The following is a 17,150-nucleotide window of genomic DNA, read 5'->3' on the forward strand; positions in this document are numbered from 1 at the left end:
TCCGTATGTTTTTTTAGATCACATTTCCCTTTCTCTTTGCCTTCCAGTCAATCTTCCTTCATTTTCAATTTACTTCCTCTGCAGGTCTTACTTTCAGCTCTGCTTCCTACTCACAGTCCCTGTGCCAGCACCTCATCTAGTACAGTGGCGTGGGGATGGTGCTGAGCAGCCAGGCAGTGACCAGTTCCCAGGCACTGCCGGTGCCACCAGGGTCATCAGTACTACTCCAAGCCTCTTTGCTCCTCCACCACTGCCTTTTCCTACCTGCAGTATCTTTGCCATTAATACCTTTCTTTCTCCCCAGTTGCTGTGCACCTCACAACATTAGAGAAGGCTGAAATCCTGCAGCAGGTACAGCCTTGCATGTGCTAGAGCTGAAGCTGTTACTGCCATGAGCTTGATTTAGGAGCCTACAGGCTCTCCAGGTTGGGAACTGGGCCCTGCAGATCCTTCTGTCTAGCATAATTATACCTGTAAGAAACAATTTGCCTGGGGAATATTCTGCAAGGAATCGGTTATGATTACTGGCACCGCAGTACAGAGAAGAACCTTTTCTTTCTTTTCTCTTCCTTTTTTAACTGTAGTATCTTTCCCAGAGTTTTACATATCTACAAGTCTAGCAGCTTACACTCTCTGGCACAACAAATTCCTGTTACCCTTTGTTTTTCTCTGTGCACACAGGGTAATGTCATTTCAAGAACAGTACTCCTCCAGTAACTTTAGTTTGAAAACATGCATTTAAAAAGCATCTATAATAAAGTAGGATACCATCCCCTATCACATTTTAAAGGTTGAGGAAGTGAAAATGTCAGACTAGGATTAAATTTTGCATTAGTAGCTGAATGCTGCGAGCTGCATTTAGCAGTGTTTCACAGAGACATTTGTGCTTTCCTTTACTCTGAGTCACAGAGCACCCATGCCTTCTCTCTCTCACACACACTTTAGGATAAAGTTTTTTAAAAAATGACTAAAAAATAATAAATCAGGCTACAAAAATTACACATAGCCTAGGCAGCAGAATATATATTGGTATTGCCAGCTACAAAAAAATTCTTTCATCCAGCACTGTAATGAAGTTTTCAAACTGTTTAAAAATGAATGTGTTCCTCATGTATTCTCTGGTCACTACAACTGTGTTCAAATAATTGACCTTACCTGACTTTGAGCGCAGATAAAAGATGTAGGTCTCCAAGCAACTGAGTTTCTCAGCATCTATAAAAACAAAACTATAAAAATAATATTAAAATCATCAGGGCCAGGCAGTTTCCTGAATAAACAATGTTACATTAGGGCATTTGCGTTTACATAAAGCTGTAATTCCTATTTATGTAATTCATATTTATCCCAGGTCCATGGGACTGGAGCTTCTTGCAATTTGTTGGTGACTTATCAACTAAGGTGGTGTCAGGGCAGTTCTCAACAGAGAGATGACCCTAAAAATGACCTCTGACAACACAGCTCGTCCCAGCATAAGAAGGTGAGGCTCTCTTTAGCACTGCCTTGTCACCTATGGATACAGATGAGCTACAGGGGAAAGTTACTGCTGCCAGCTGTACTGCAGCAGTGCTACAAATTGAGGACTGGAGATGCCAAAGTATTGATTCAGCTCTGTCAAGGAGGAAAATCTGCAAAATACATCTATAGGTCTGGGTGAATTTTTGGCTAAAATGAATAATAGAGTGTCAGCCACCTTTACCTGTGCATTACTACCTGGGCAAGGCAGCTCAGCCTGACGAAATGCTTCACCCCTCCATACTGGCAGCAAACAGTCATATTACTTTGCTCTGCCCACTGCCAACACAGGTATTTTTAATCTGCATTTTATTTCTGTCTGTCAAAGGTGAAAAGCATTAAGCAATTAATTATTTGAAGTTATTTAAGAGACCTACGGAAGCCAGGAAGACTTCAAAAAGTAGCCAAATATTATTAATTCATGTGGTATTCATTAGTGTGTCACTAATGATGCTGCTTTCATTTGATATTTGATACAGAATGCAGTCCTATTGAAATTTCTCTGTAATTTAACAGCTGCTTAAGAATATTGACTGAAGTCTGAGACTAGTACAGATGATTTTAAGCTAACATTTAACACTTTATGTGATACCAGGCATATTCTGCAAGAGAGTACTCTTCCTCAGTACACATGGACAAATCCCATCTCCATCCATGACCTGACAAATTGTCTCCCTCTCCAGTCCAACAGGCCTATCAAATGGTACATCGCTAAGCAAAGACTTAGCCTATATTTAGATCAGGAAACACCATTCTGTTACAGTCCATAAAACCTGAGGATGCTGACATCTAACATGTCAACAAATTCCCTGCACCAAATTCCTTGGTGATCCCAAGAGCATCCTTCAGCTCCAGATGTCTACAGTAAAGGTACTGTTAGCTTACTGAAATATACACTGTCAGCATTAACTTTGTTTTTGTGAGATTTTTATGCATCCTTAACATGTCGGAGCTATTTTCACAATTTACTTCTTCACAGTCCCACAGGCATGTGTTTATTGTATAAACTACATTCCTCTTCTCACTAATATATTCTGTTTAATAAAGTTAAAGTTCATATACTCACTAATGGAAACCAGATTTTTGAATCTGAAGAGAATATACAGTACAGTTCCTGGTAGAGTCTTAAAGATTAAAAGAAATACAGCCCTATTTTAAAATGAAAGAGCTCCTGCTGTTAGATCTGATCCTGTAAAATTCACCATACCCAAACACAAGTATCAACACAGCTGCTCTCAGCACCCCTGGTATCAGGGTCTTATTAATTTGTCTAAACAAATAACTGCAAATAACACCCAAGTGATGTGCAAGGAGAGTAGCTGTTGTCCATAAAGCTTGCCTGTCCACAGGGCTTCTCAGACCACTGGACTCTCTAGCTGACCTTTTAGACATTTCGGTCTTTACACAAAGGCTCTGCTGTTGGCGTACACCAGGCGTGCCTTTTTAAATGCTCAATTGCTCATCTTAGCTACATAGGAGAGTATTAGTCACTGATAAACATGCTACTGTGGTTCCCCTGTCATTGACTAGGCTCAGCAGTACCCCTAAAGATAGGTTATAAGGCCAAAAGATGGATAAAGAGCTCCTAGGTGATGAAAGGACACATTGTTACACATCACATGTGTAGTTCACAAACTGAAATGCACACGTACTTTATTTTCCTTGGGAAGGTGACAAAAATTGAGTAAACCCTACCATTCAAGAGGCAAATGCTGCATTATGGCAGAGGAAGAGTGCTGGAAAATAATGGGATTCTAATTTTCCAGGACTCCAAATAAGCTCCCAAATGCTTCTGTAATGTAACTTGGACCTATCCTTGCCAAAGAAATCACAAAGATACCTGCACATGTGTCATGGTTTAAGTCCAGTCAGTAACTGAGAACCATGCAGCCGCTCTCTCACTCCCCCCACCTTCTTCCCCACACTCCTGGAGGGATGGGGAGGGGAACTGAAGGAATGTAACTCCCACGGGTTGAGATAGAACAGTCCAGTAACTAAGATATAACACAAACCACTGCTGCTACCATCAATGATAATAATGATAAAGGAAATAACAAGGGAAGAGAATACAACCATTCACCACCTGCCAACCGATACCCAGCCCAACTGAGCAGTGATATAACCCTTCCGAGTAATTGCCCCCAGTTTATATAGTGGGCATGATGTGCTGTGGTATGGAATACCTCTTTGGCTAGTTTGGGTCAGGTGTCCTGTCTCTGCTTCTTCCTGTCTTCCCCTCCTCCTTGGCAGAGAATGAGATTCAGAAAGTCCTTGGTCAGAGTAAACATTACTGAGCAGCAACTAAAAACATCGGTGTTATCAGTGCTGTTCCCAGACTGAAAGTCAGAACCACGGCATGGCACCAGCTACTAAGAAGGAGAAAAATGGCTGCTACTGCTGAACCCAGGACAATATGTCTCCCACATGTCCATGCTGAAGTGGAAAAGAATCTTTACACATTTCCCAATAAATCATGGAGAAGTATCCAAGTTCAGAGAGAGACCCTATTCTTTGTTGTATTTCTAGCTTACAAAATACTGAATTTCCTGGTAATTGCACAAGTCCATTACCTGCCAATTTAAAATATTTAGGCAAACCTAAAAGCTTCCATTAAATAACTGCCTTTATATCACCCTCACAATGAAGACGAGATGGGTTACTACTTGCTAAGACACACCATTTTGAACAGCACCATATTTTTTCTGGAATACAGTAATACTGTCCCAAGTTGAGCTGTATGAATAGTTTCTGATATCTGTGGGTTTTGCTGATTAGTGAAATGACAAGATCAACAAAAGCTTTGACAAAAAACACTTCAGGTCTGAAGCAGAGTTATTAGAAAGAGACCTACCAAGCACACGCATAAGTCTGTGCACTTGGGGAAAGCTCATATTCAGATCAGGATGAGCAAAAATGACTTATAGAACTAAAATAAGCCATTTCTTTTTTAAATCTGTTGTATCTTTCAGGAACAACTGTCGCCCAGATGAAAACCTGCTGGATGAACTAGAAAATCTGAAGATCAGACATTTTTCTTCTACATGTTCCAAGTAGATTTAGAAAGAAAATATTTTTTTCCCAATCATTAAGTGAAATATTTAACAGGGATATGATACATGTACAAAAACATCAGTACTTTTCTTATTCAAACTTACTTTCACTGCCATTCTCACAGATCACGAAATTGTATCAATGGAGGACCTGATACTTCCCCCACAGGTCTTGCTATTGAATTTTAATAAGGACACAACTAAGCAGTGGGGAAAAAAAAGAAGCAAAATGGGAGCAGAAATAGAAGATAGGCAGCAGCTGTAACAGAGATAAGAATAGATGGTCATAGGCTAACATTGTGCATAATTTAATGGCTTTCTTGAAATGCTGAATTCCTTTCGGGGTAGATCAAGTATCTGCATAATAACTTTCTGTGATGTTGGAAGCGACAAGCACCTTAAAATATGTATGGAATATTAGAAAAATGAAGAAAAAGTGCAAAAAATTCAAGCCTGTTTACTATGCTCCAGTAGTTTTTTTCTTTCATTTCAAGCAGACTGTATCTAACTGAATTCTTACTGTCTGAGGGCAAAAGGAATGGTCCCACCTTGACCACGTTTCACTTTTAGTATCACTAGATCTAGGTATCCTAAATCTTAAGGCTTCACAAACATTTCAGATTGCACATAGTACCCGTGGTACAGTTCATAAAGCACAAAAATCACTGTCAGTGTGCTAAAGTATTTCAAATTTTTGCCATGACACAAGTATGTTGAACTACTTAAGATTAAGGACCATGCAGTTGAGTGTTTGCTCATCAGGCTTGCTGTTCCAAATATTTGCCCTACTTACATAGGTTTTTTTCTTGAAATGGTGAACTTCTGATAGCTTTCTCCTATGAATAAATCACTAGACTCTAGATATAAAGTAGTACAATACAAAATCTAATGCTCAAGGCAGATGAGCACCTACAATATTCTGTCCAGCAGATTATAAGGCTTTGCAAGGTAAGGCATCAGTCAAATCTGGATCAGCCTTTCAAACATAGTTCAAGTCATGCCGGTTCCCCTTATATTCCCTCTTAAATTGCACTGCATGGACTCCACAACACAAGGGCACTTGCAGTTTTGGCAAGTGTTTAAAAAAATGGCATGATGAGTGCTCTGGGAACAGGCAAAGGAAGTATTCTAGGCTTTAGGGTTTAGCCAAAATTGTAAAGTGAGGCTTCAGTCTAATGAAAATCCCAAGGGCACGTCTAGATGAAGTTTTATGTTTGTTTTTTTGGATAAGAGGGAGTCACATGCTTCAAAATAGGCACATGCTTCATCACTGCAGAATATAGCCTTCAGTAGTTTTCCTTTTGTTCTCTTTCAGTACAAACTGGCACCTCTTTTGAATTTATCTCTTACTCCTCTGTATTGCACACTACCACACAGGGTCATGGTTTGGTCTTTCATCCTCGCTACTTTTCTTGTTTTCTTTGAGATACTTTTTTGAGATCCTTATATAGCCCCAAAGTATATCAATGTGACATAAAGTTGCCTGTAATATCTATAGGCCATCTAGCCACTCTGTTTCATTTCCAGAATGGTAATATGGAAAGAAACCCAACTTGTACCACAGGTTAACAGATTGGAAATGAAGAGAAAATAAAATGCTTGTATAGTTTTATCTGCTGGAAGTATCTTTACAGGAGTATTTTTTTCACTTTAAGTACTCTAATCTCATTACTAGTTAGTGATGTATCACAAATTAGCATAGGGAGGGGAGTGCTGAACAGGTATCTGCACAGAGAGATGCTTAGAATTTCCTATCACTAAATGAAGTCTACTTAATAGGAATTAAAATATGACCTTATGTACCATACTGAGTACTAAAATAGTCTTTACTGCTATTGTACCTGTGGTGAGTTGACACTGGCTGGATGCCTGGTGGCCGCCAAACCTGCTTTATCACTCCCTCTCCTCAACTGGTCGGGGGAGAGAAAACAGAATGAAAGGGTCACGGGCTGGTATAAGGACAGGGAGAGATCACTCACCAGTTACCATCATGGACAGGACAGACCTGACCTTGGGGAAATAAGTGTAATTTATCACCAATCAAATCAGAGTTGGATGATGGGAAATAAAACTGAACCTTAAAAACACCTTCCCTCCACCCTTTCCTTCTTCCTGACATCAACTTCACTCCCTAATTCTCTACCTCCCAACCCCCCCAAATAACGCAAGGGGACAGGAAATGGGGGTTGTGGCCAGTTCATCACATTGTCTCTGCTGCTCCTTCCCCCTCAGGGAAGGACTTCTCACACTCTTCTCCTGCCCCAAAGTGGGGTCCCTCCCACAGGAAACAGTCCTCCATGAACTTCTCCAACATGTGTCCCTCCCATGGGCTGAAGGTCATCAGGAACTACTCCACTATGGGTCCCTTCCACAGGTCCTGCAGCAAACCTGTTCCACGGGGGCTCTTCTCTCCATGGGGTCACAGGTCCTGCCAGGAGCCTGCTCCAGTGTGAGGTTCCCATGAGGTCACAGCCTCTTTCAGGCATTGCCCTGCTCCAGCATGGTGTCCTCTATGGGCTGCAGGTGGAGATCTCTACTCCACATGGACCTCCATGGGTTGCAGAGTACAGCTTGCCTAACCATGGTCTACATAACAGACTATAGGGAAATCTCAGCTCCAGCACCTGGAGCAACTTCTCCCACCTTCTTCACTGATTTTGCTGTCTGCAGGGATGTTTCTCTCACATATTCTTTCTCCTCTTTTCTGCTGCAGTTGAGCAGGTTTCCCACTCTCCCTTGCCCCTTCTTTAACACATAAGTGCTACCATCATAACTGATGGTCTTGGCCTCAGCCAGCGGTGGGTTCGTCTTGGCACTGGTTGGCACTGGCTCTATCAGACACAGGGGCAGCTTCTACCAAGTTCCTAAAGAAGCCACCCCTGTAGCCCCACTTCTACCAAAACCTTGCCACGCAAACCCAATACAACATCTGGTCACCTTCAGTTTTAACACTGCATTAACAAGACAAGCCGTGATCTAAAGTCCAATTAGATACCAAGTTATTCAACTCATTAAGTCTGAATGAGGTAACACACTGTCCTCCTACAAAGTGACTGCAGTAGAGTTCTTATAAAGTTGGTGAATAGCTCTTAATGTTGGCAGAAATACCTGAAAATTCAAAATCATAACTTAAAGCTTTTGAAAACATCTGAAGGATCAAAATAAGCAGAAGTGTGCTGCGCAAGTATGTATGCAAATTCTACATAAAGCTTTCCAAGTATGTGAAATGCCTAACAGGAGAAACAATTAAGAGACAAATCTTTCCTTTATCCTCAGAAGTGGATTCCCTCTTCTCAACCTGGCAAGTCATACTTTAATCTGAAAACACATGGGGGATTATTTTGTGAACTGCATGACTAAGTGCTCTTTCTCTTCACCCCCCACCATGCCCCTGCTTTCCCCTTACGGTGGAATATACGTCTTTGTTCAAATTCAGGATTAAGAATGTGATTTCATGGCAGTAAAATAACAAATAAGGCCATAGGATCAGTGAACTTACACTGGAGTGCAGAGGTAATACCAAAATATGTCCTCTTTTTTGAACTGATATAGTATTAGCCTTTATCCTGTCTTTGCATAGAGAAATCAGGTTGTCAGTGGGTACATTACTGTAGAGCAGATGGGTAATAAAATTGCTCACAATATCTCACTGACAGCTTCATATTTGCTTTTGGGAAAGGAAATTATTTTAACCTGCCACTTCAAGCTTGGAAGGAAAGTTCTTTCTCAGTTTCGAGTTTACAGGATCATATTTACCACCTGGGGTTTTTCAGTTCCCAGTGTTCCTGCAGAATTATAGGTAAGGGGAATGATAGCAGTGGATTTTCATCTAGGAAAAAATGGACCTTACTGTGTTGATGGATGAATTTTAAACTTCCAACTTTCAGTTCTGGTTTTATATTGCCTAAGAGGGAACACTGTTGTGATGCTAATACAAATCTTCCTGCCCTTAGTCTTTTAGGATCACATCATTCATACACAGTCCTCCCGCATGCTGTAGCATTTCAGCTGTATGGAAGAAAACTAAAGGAAAATGCTCCCCCCTCTTTTTTCATTGTTTTAACAAAGATCTTAATATGCAAAAAAAACCAAACCATCATGTACCAACTGATAGAACAAGAGGAAATGGCTTCAAGTTGCATCAGGAGTGGTTTAGACTGGGTATTACGAAAAACTTTTACACCAAAAGGGTTGTCAAGCATTAGAACAGGTGGCCCAGGGCAGTGGTTGGGTTGCTAATCCTGGAGTTATTTAAAAGATGTGGTGAAGATGTGGTGGAGCTTAGGGACAGGGTTTAGAGGTGGACTTGGCAATGCCAGGTGAGCAGTCTTATGGGTCTTTTCCAACCAAAATGATTTTATGATCAAAATTTACCAAGACCTGCCTTTTTTTAGCTGATATCCTCCAGCATGTTCTTGAGACTCTGTTCTTTCTTGCAAAGCAGCCCTCAAGCTTTTTGCCTTAGCTGGTCGGCAATGATGAGCCCAGGTAAGCAAGCGCTGAGGAGAGGGTGTCATTAGCCTCGAGGTATAGGAAAGGGAACAGCTACCTGGCCCTAGTAAGCCAACCAGCCACAGTGAGAAAGGGCTCTTGACAAAATCATCTATGCTCTTAAGGAGAAAAATATCTGTTTACTTTTGAGCTTGGAAGAGAAAAAAGGAAACACATCTAGAGAGACACTACAGAGCAAATGGCCCTGGGGAGCTGCTCAGCCCATAAGGAAGATGATAATAGAATCAAAATGAGGTTGTTTGCTATTGCATTTATAAAGTCTCATGAAAAATGTTACTGGACTGCTGACTTTGCTCTAATGCCCTTGGCTGCCTGGTCTCACAGTCTAAATGTTTTGAGGTTTATTACAAGACACTTATTTATTAAGCAAGTAGGAAAACTGATGTGTGTTTCCCATCATTAAAATTTCTACGGATTTCATGAAAATATTTCTGCTTTAGTGTATGCCTAATGTTTAACAGTTTGTACAACACTAGAAATATATACTGAAAATAGGCCTGCAGAACATAGGAGAAATTTTAGAAGCTCTGGAGCATCCTTTCAGCACTTTCTGAAATTGTACATTTTCAGAATATTTTCTATATGCTCTAAAAAAAAAAATCCACTGCTTATCTGAATAGTATCCAGTGTTTAATGTATTCTGTTCATATCTTAGCTGTCACAACTGACACATTCCCATCCACAAAAAATGGACTAATGATCATTTACAACAGCTTAAGATGCGACAATGAATTTTAGATCCGTGCCTAAATTTTAGGTGTAGATAGTATTAGTGGTTTTACACTAGATTTTGAATATCTTCTCTATTCAGGACTCTCAAAATATATAGGAAGCTTTGGAATGGGAGGGTCAGTTAAAGAACCGTTTTCTTTGAGACTGACTGAGAAACTGGTGGTTATTTGCCTGGCTATTTATATAGAACTTGAAGGACAAGTGAGTTTGCTTTTGGAGAGCTGAAATATTTCTGGAAATACATCTCTTAAAAATGACTGGTTTAATTCCGAAAGAAAAGTAATTTCACCTTTTTCATTACCCACACCTCTATACATGGGTTAGGGATACTCATTTAGTACTAAGTCACCATTCTGATCTTCCCTAGACAAGGAATATTAGAAGAGATTGGTGTCACCCACTTAAACAGATGTTTACAGCAACTCACTGTCAGGCGAGCCTTAAGATGCAGACAGACCTGCTCTACTTGGAGATTTTGTAAGGAAACCAAAGTCACTGCTGTTGCTTTGAGATCTCTGCAGCTCTTTCATAATCTAAGCTGCTTCAGCAATCATTCTTCATAAAATCAAGTAATTCCTTGTTTTCAAAGCCCTCCTGGCTAACTTGGAGTAAAATTTTCCAGTTTTAACCCTGTTCTTTGCTATCTGATGCAGTTTATTTCCTGAAAGCATGCTTCAGACAGCTGTCAGGCCTTCTGGCTAGGATTCTTGGGAATATGATAATTTTCATTGACTTGTACCAAGAATTCGCAAGTTCAAAAACACAATATAATTTCCTCTGCTAACACTGTATCTGCATATACTAACAGGATATTTTATAGGACACAAACAGATGAACGGGTCAGGCAGGTTTAGGCTGATAAAAAACAAATTGTTCTTGTAAGTGACCTATCTTTGCCTGAAGGGCTTATTTCTCTGATAATCAATTCAGATTTTCAATGTTTCTCATCATTTTGTGCAAGCAAGAGCATTTTTTGTCATTTATGATAAATTTGGCTCTCTTTTTTTAAGTTTGATTACATTGCTCAAAAGTTAATCCTTTACTAACTGCTGTCTGGAAAAATTGAATATTTCTTAGGCAAATCTCTGCTTATCTCAAGTCTATCAGTATGGAAACTATTTGTTTCCCTTTAACATTTTTAAAGGCAGAAAACCTCATAAGCCCAGACAATCAGTCATTGACAATGTTAAATAAATACTTACATGGTTGTCTTATCACAGTAATTCCTTAATAGTGATGATATGCCTTTTTGCTTTAGTGGATCATCTAATTGTTTAATTACATGTGATTTATCCCTTATTCATTATCTGCTATTTATGTATTAAAAACTTTGTAGTGATCTAGAAAATGCTTTCACTGAAAACTGATGTGACTGTGGGAAAGAAATGACCTAAAGATATAATTTCCTGAGTTCCAGGCCAGTTAAACACAGCTGATGAAGTGGCTGGAGAATAAAGCTAAGAGCAATATCCCGTGCAACAGGAGAACCTGGGGAAGGCTAAAGGTGGAGAACTAAATGGAGCAAATGAAGATGAGCTCAACAAAACTAAGCGTTTGAATGGCAGAAATATCGCCTGAAGAGGGATCAGGAGTAGGGTAGAGGGCTTATGGTAATGAGAGAAAGGCCTGAGGCACAAATTAGAGCGGATGAGAGGTTTTACACCCATAAGGGTGGGAGATGGAAAAGGCAGACCTGCCTCTGGGGCTGATCACAGGGCAAGGCCATCAGTGGGCAAAAAACCTAAAGAAAGGCTTCTGTGGTAAAAGGGAGAGTGACCCCTGGGACAAATGATTAGACCAAATATAGCTATGAAAACTTAGCATTACCCTTTTGTTCTCCTGTCTGTTCCTTTCTAATTTAAAAACAGGCCAAGAAGCACTGGGGTTGTTAAGAATTGGATGAAAACAGAAATTACTTTTTTTCCAACTAATTAATTGTTTGTTTTGTATGGATTTCTTTATATATTATTAATAACTAACTTCTTTGAGATAAAGTTATTTAAAACTTAAGAAGTCAAGCAACCTGTAAGGGTTCAAAATTACACAAGAAAGGGAATACTTTTTTTTCTTTCAGATTGGGGAAAAGCCTGAAAAAGGTATTTCATATAGCTTGAAAGATGATGAGAAACAGGTTCAAGGATACAGAAGTCACACAATTCTTCAGGGGAATTTCGCTGTTTTCTGTCAACAGTGGCAAGAGGAGGGTTTCCAATCCTGACAGATGTGTTTCAAAATGGATTTCCACGAGGGGGGAGAGAGGAGCATACTGAGCAGACAAGCTTCAAATGGTGTGCATATGTCTGAGCCTTAGAGTCACTGTAAGCAGTTTGCATCCTTTGACTTTTCACAGCCTTAAATCCTTACTTTTAGCCTGCTGCCTGAGGGTTCTCCAGGTACACAACTCCCAGACTTGGAAATCTGGGAGGGAACTGTAATCTGGTTGCACTATCCCTTTTTGTCTTTTGTGGTCAGATGTGACTATAAATTCAGAACATGAGGATCAAGAGTGTTGCGAGGATTTCTCTATATTCAAACACAGTAAATCCCGTTCCTGGGATCAGGCAAAGTATATATAACAATAGAACAGAAACATCCAATATGGTTTCTATTTCCTGACTTAAAAAAAAAAAAAAAAAAAGCTTTTTTTCCCAAGTCTTTTTTATTCTCAGTTTATAGTAATTTGAAGCTTAGTTATTCATTATTTACATTTTTCCAAGAGTTTGTCTTTCATTTTTCTAATATCTCACCTGAAATAATTAGAAAATATCAGAGGAAAACTGTAAAAACAGTATTTAAAATTAAATGAATCGAATTTATGCCTTGTTCTAGAATAGCATGTATTATTGTAATGTTCAATTATACTGGGGAAAAAAAAAATCTAAACTCCCCCCAGGTTACAGAATGATTCCATAGTTGTTTTGTAAGCTATTGCTCTGCTTCCTGGGGTATCTCTCAGGCTCCATTCAGCATGGAGTCCATTATATACTACACACTCTGATAGATGACAGGTATTATGGCAAGCTTTATAATGATTTATAATTATCCCTTTTATGATGTTGAAGTTAGCTGGGCATATGCCTACCAACTCATTTCCTTTTGTTACTGAAGGTGTTGCTTTTTAACAGCAGTTGTTCTAGACATATCTCGGAGGATTTAAATGAGAGCTGTGAACACGCTGTTGCCAGTTACAGCTCTCATCTAGAGCTTTTCTTATGTGATTTACAGTCTGTAGTATCCTATTTATTGCCTGAGTTAGAGCAAAATCATCAACACAAAGAGTTGGTCATGAGTTGCTTTTGCTTACAGCATGCGATTTCTACTCCTTACTGGGGAAGTCAAATGGGAACAGAGAACAAAATAAAGAAATGTAAAAGTGAGGAACATTTAGAAGGAAACGACAAAGCTGTAGCCAGAAAAATTACACACTATCTGCATTTATTTTTAACACTCCTGAATCACTTCACTGTTTCAGAGACAGATCCTCAGCAGATGTGAAGCAGCATAGCTTTTTATTACCCAAACATCACCTGGCTGATAGAAAATAAAAGGCAAATGACCACAAACAGATAAACAGATACAGGCAGAACTTTGCTGAGCATTAGCAAAGACAAAGACTCTAGGCAAAGAATCCTCCCTGATCTTTGTCTCTCCTTATTTCACTGCTTCCCCACCTTCTGTGAACTACAGTCAGATACTCTAAATATTCAAAAGTATTTTAATCTCTCTATTGTCAGCAGAAATTTATGCAATTGTCAAGAGCCTAGTTGCTCCTCTCTCCCTTCTGTTCTTGTTGGTGCTCTTCAAAGTGTATCTCCATGTGTCTGTTTTTTGCTGAATGTAAGCACTTTTTGGTCCCTGCAGCTGAAATGCTTTGCCATGATACATGTGACTTGGCCTTAGTAAGAAATAAACTTTTTTCTCTCTTTTCTCTCTTTCACTAACAAAAATGAGTAAAGAAAAATCAACAGAACAGTTATAGATGGGCAAGATTATATTTCCAGAAAAATGCTGATATAATTACTTGGAGATTTGTCACATATGAACAACTACTGAAAGCGCCAACTTTGTGCAATTTTCTAGTACTACTACGAATACCAACCAAGCCAAAATTATTTATTTGGTGAATAAATGTCACAAATTGGAAGGAAAACCAGAGTTTACCTGTAAAATCAGGATAACTAGTTATTCATCTGGAATCCTGGCCTCAGACTCAGTTCAGTTGTTTCTTACTATTAAACCCTTTTAAAGATGAGAAGTTATCTAAAAATCCCACAGATCCTCTCATGAGAGGCAGAACTCCAAAAACATGTTGAGATTTCAAAGCATTTGAGAACATACTCTACATTGTGGCATGAATGGAAAAACATAACAATGAAAAGTTAGGAAGGATATTACTAAAAAAGCCTTTCATTCAAGGATTTAATAATATTCTGTGCAGCTGGAAAGCACCGTCACTTCATATATTTAAAAAACAAGGCAAGAGAGGTGAGCAACACTTTCTCTTCATATAACCCAATCTTGCAAAAGAACTTTACAGTGTGAAAGGCAGAGCATGCTGCTGGAGCAATGACTGCATTTACATGCTGAAAGGAGCAAAGCCTCTGTAAGACGATACAGGTGATAGAGTGTGAGAAGTAAAAACCCTGGTGACTTTGATTGTACGTGACTGCTTTTCTGTGCGCTCTGTTAAAATGCTAGTTGTTTGTTTTGACTGTGCTTTCTTATTTCAAACAAATGATATCAACAGCTTTAGATTCCAATGCTTTTGCCTTGGTCTGTGAACAAATAAATTGCACTACACTTAGCACATTGAAAATGCATAGAATTTGTGGAGGCACAGGCTTAAGGCATGCTTCCCATTACTCACTGCATATTTATACAAGCTCTGTCAGACTGGTTACAGCCATTGGCTGTACTCAGGTCAACAGCATCACATAGTAAGGTTGAACTGTATTAACTGCATAAATAAGAGATTTTAAGAGTGGACTCCATTTGAAGAATGGGTCAGCAGCGTCAAGCTCAGGGCAAAATTATCTTCAGATCTTCACACTACACCTACATTTCTATACTCCAACATCCTAATGTACTCAGAAAAAAAAAAGAAGTGCTATGCTGGTATGAAGACAACTAGCAAACAAGTCTGCCTTGAAAGTAGATTATTTTTTTCCTTTCCAAAGAAAGCATCAATGGCATTATTTTTTTGAGAAAAACTGAATTTCAACTCAAGTTTTTATCTCCAAATCCATTCTTCTGTGCTGATAGTATTGTATTCACTATAGTGATATAATTATTAAGATAGTATTATTAATTGTGAGTGAGATACTCCAGGCAGCCTGGAATGACACAAAATCACAACTCTGAAGCTGTAACTGAATTCTAGCTGTTCTAAGATAAATGTCCATCTATTTTTATTCATCAGTTCGTGCTGATTTGGAAGTGAGACCCTTTTAAAGCCCTTGAGGCGCCTTTATGCGAGACCCTTTAAACCCATCTTTTTCACTACTGAGAAAGCTCCAAAGCAGAACGTGGCACATTTGTTTTATTCATTGCTCACTGGTTTCAAGGAAGAAATAATAATTGATAATATTACCTCAAATTCTGTGTGCACAGTCAGCCTGAGAATTTCTATCCAAATATTTCATAATATAAAACACTATGGAGACGGTGGAAAAAAAGTATTGCTCCTAAAAACAAATACTGCAATTAACTGCATGGTCCTGACTGAGCTGAAATAAATTGACTCCATTCACTTTACCTCACAGCCTTCTTCAAAAGGCAAGATTTTTTTCTGCTTGGTGAAAAAAACTGTGGCACAACTAGAAATCTGAAGAGCTTTTTCAATTCAATGCTGAGTTTAATTACAACTAGCATGTTGATTACAAAACCAAACTTCTTACTCTAAGGTAATCCACAAGAATTGTAAGCAACATATTCATGATCCATATCCTGTGCATCCACCACTGTTTTAACATTAAAAGTAAGTTGGTTGGATATAAAACACAGGAAAAACAGTCCCAGTCCTCTCTCTCTCATTCTTCGTTGTCAATGTTTAGCCTCCCTGAAACCAAATCTAGTGTGTCAGTGAACTACATAGCAGAGATCCTTCCCTTGATTTTACTCCCTGGAGACTGAAAAACCTGTTCCTACTTTTTTCCCAAAATACTTCTTTAACAGACAAACATGGGCTTAGAAATTGCTCATCTGACAGAGGCTGTCTCACACGTCCCAGGAGATACCTCAGAAGAAATGAGAGAGACAGGTATGCTCCATCTTCAGTGACTTACTAAGTGTTAGCTTAACACTCTCCCATTCACAGACTGCAAACTGCAGCCCTTCCTTACTTCTTTGTGTTCTGGGTTGGAATTTCAGAAGGCAGACCTAGCAGCCTGTTAGTCTGCCTTTCCTGTACTTCAACTGTTTGGCCTGCCTCCACCCTGCAGCCACAAGCCTTGGGCTGTGCCAGATTCTTCATGACGAATGAACTGGGTAAGTAAGAAATATGCTGGGCTTTGCCAAAGCCACATACATCAGTTGCGGCTGTGAGACATGAAGTAGATGTGAAGTTTCATTTAGTAATGTTTCTGAAACGGAGAAATGATGAGATCTTTAACTCTTGTATTAAGGAATTGTGTGGAAAAAATGTACAAAGTATGCAAGTAATCCCCTTTCCTTGGGGGGGGGGGGGAACGACGACATCATTAACAGCTATTTCTGAGTTTGTAATAAAACTGTTTAAAGTTCACCCCTGGCTAGCACCATTCTGGAAGTGTCCTCAGTCCTTCATCACTAGGCATAACCCAATTCTTGAATGAACAAGGAGATGCTGTCACACCTAGGAAGGTAAAGTATCATAGGCAAGGAAGAGGTTGATATAGTTCACACCAAACTGAGTTAAAGGAGACCCCTGAAAACATATTTACATCTTTATAGCTGGGTGCAATATCGTGAAGCAAGGTACATAGCCTTTTAACACATACTAATGTGTTTGTCTGTATTAAAATAGCACCCAGCGTTCAGAAGTTATGACCTCTTCCTTATGTTAGAATCTATATCTGCTGAAGATATGAAACATGTTTAACAATGGGATGTAAAGGGCTTTTGATTTTCAAAGTGTATAAACAGGACTCAAAATGGCTTACGCTTTCACAAGCATAATTTTGCACTTGAATTGATAGCAGGTTAAAATGGCATTATTTAGCCATCTACTTCTTTAATTCGCTCTCACAGGCAAATACATGGATAAATCTTCTAAATGTTACAGAGGTTAACATTCAATCTCAGCCCTTTGAAAAATCCCATCTAAAACCACATTTTGTTAGTAGTAATTTAGTAGTTCACAAAGCT

The sequence above is a fragment of the Neopsephotus bourkii genome, unplaced genomic scaffold (assembly GCF_033783945.1).
Source record: "Neopsephotus bourkii isolate Nb327-2 ecotype Australia unplaced genomic scaffold, CSIRO-AGI_Nbou_v1 NB_196, whole genome shotgun sequence".
Classification (NCBI taxonomy): domain Eukaryota; kingdom Metazoa; phylum Chordata; class Aves; order Psittaciformes; family Psittacidae; genus Neopsephotus; species Neopsephotus bourkii.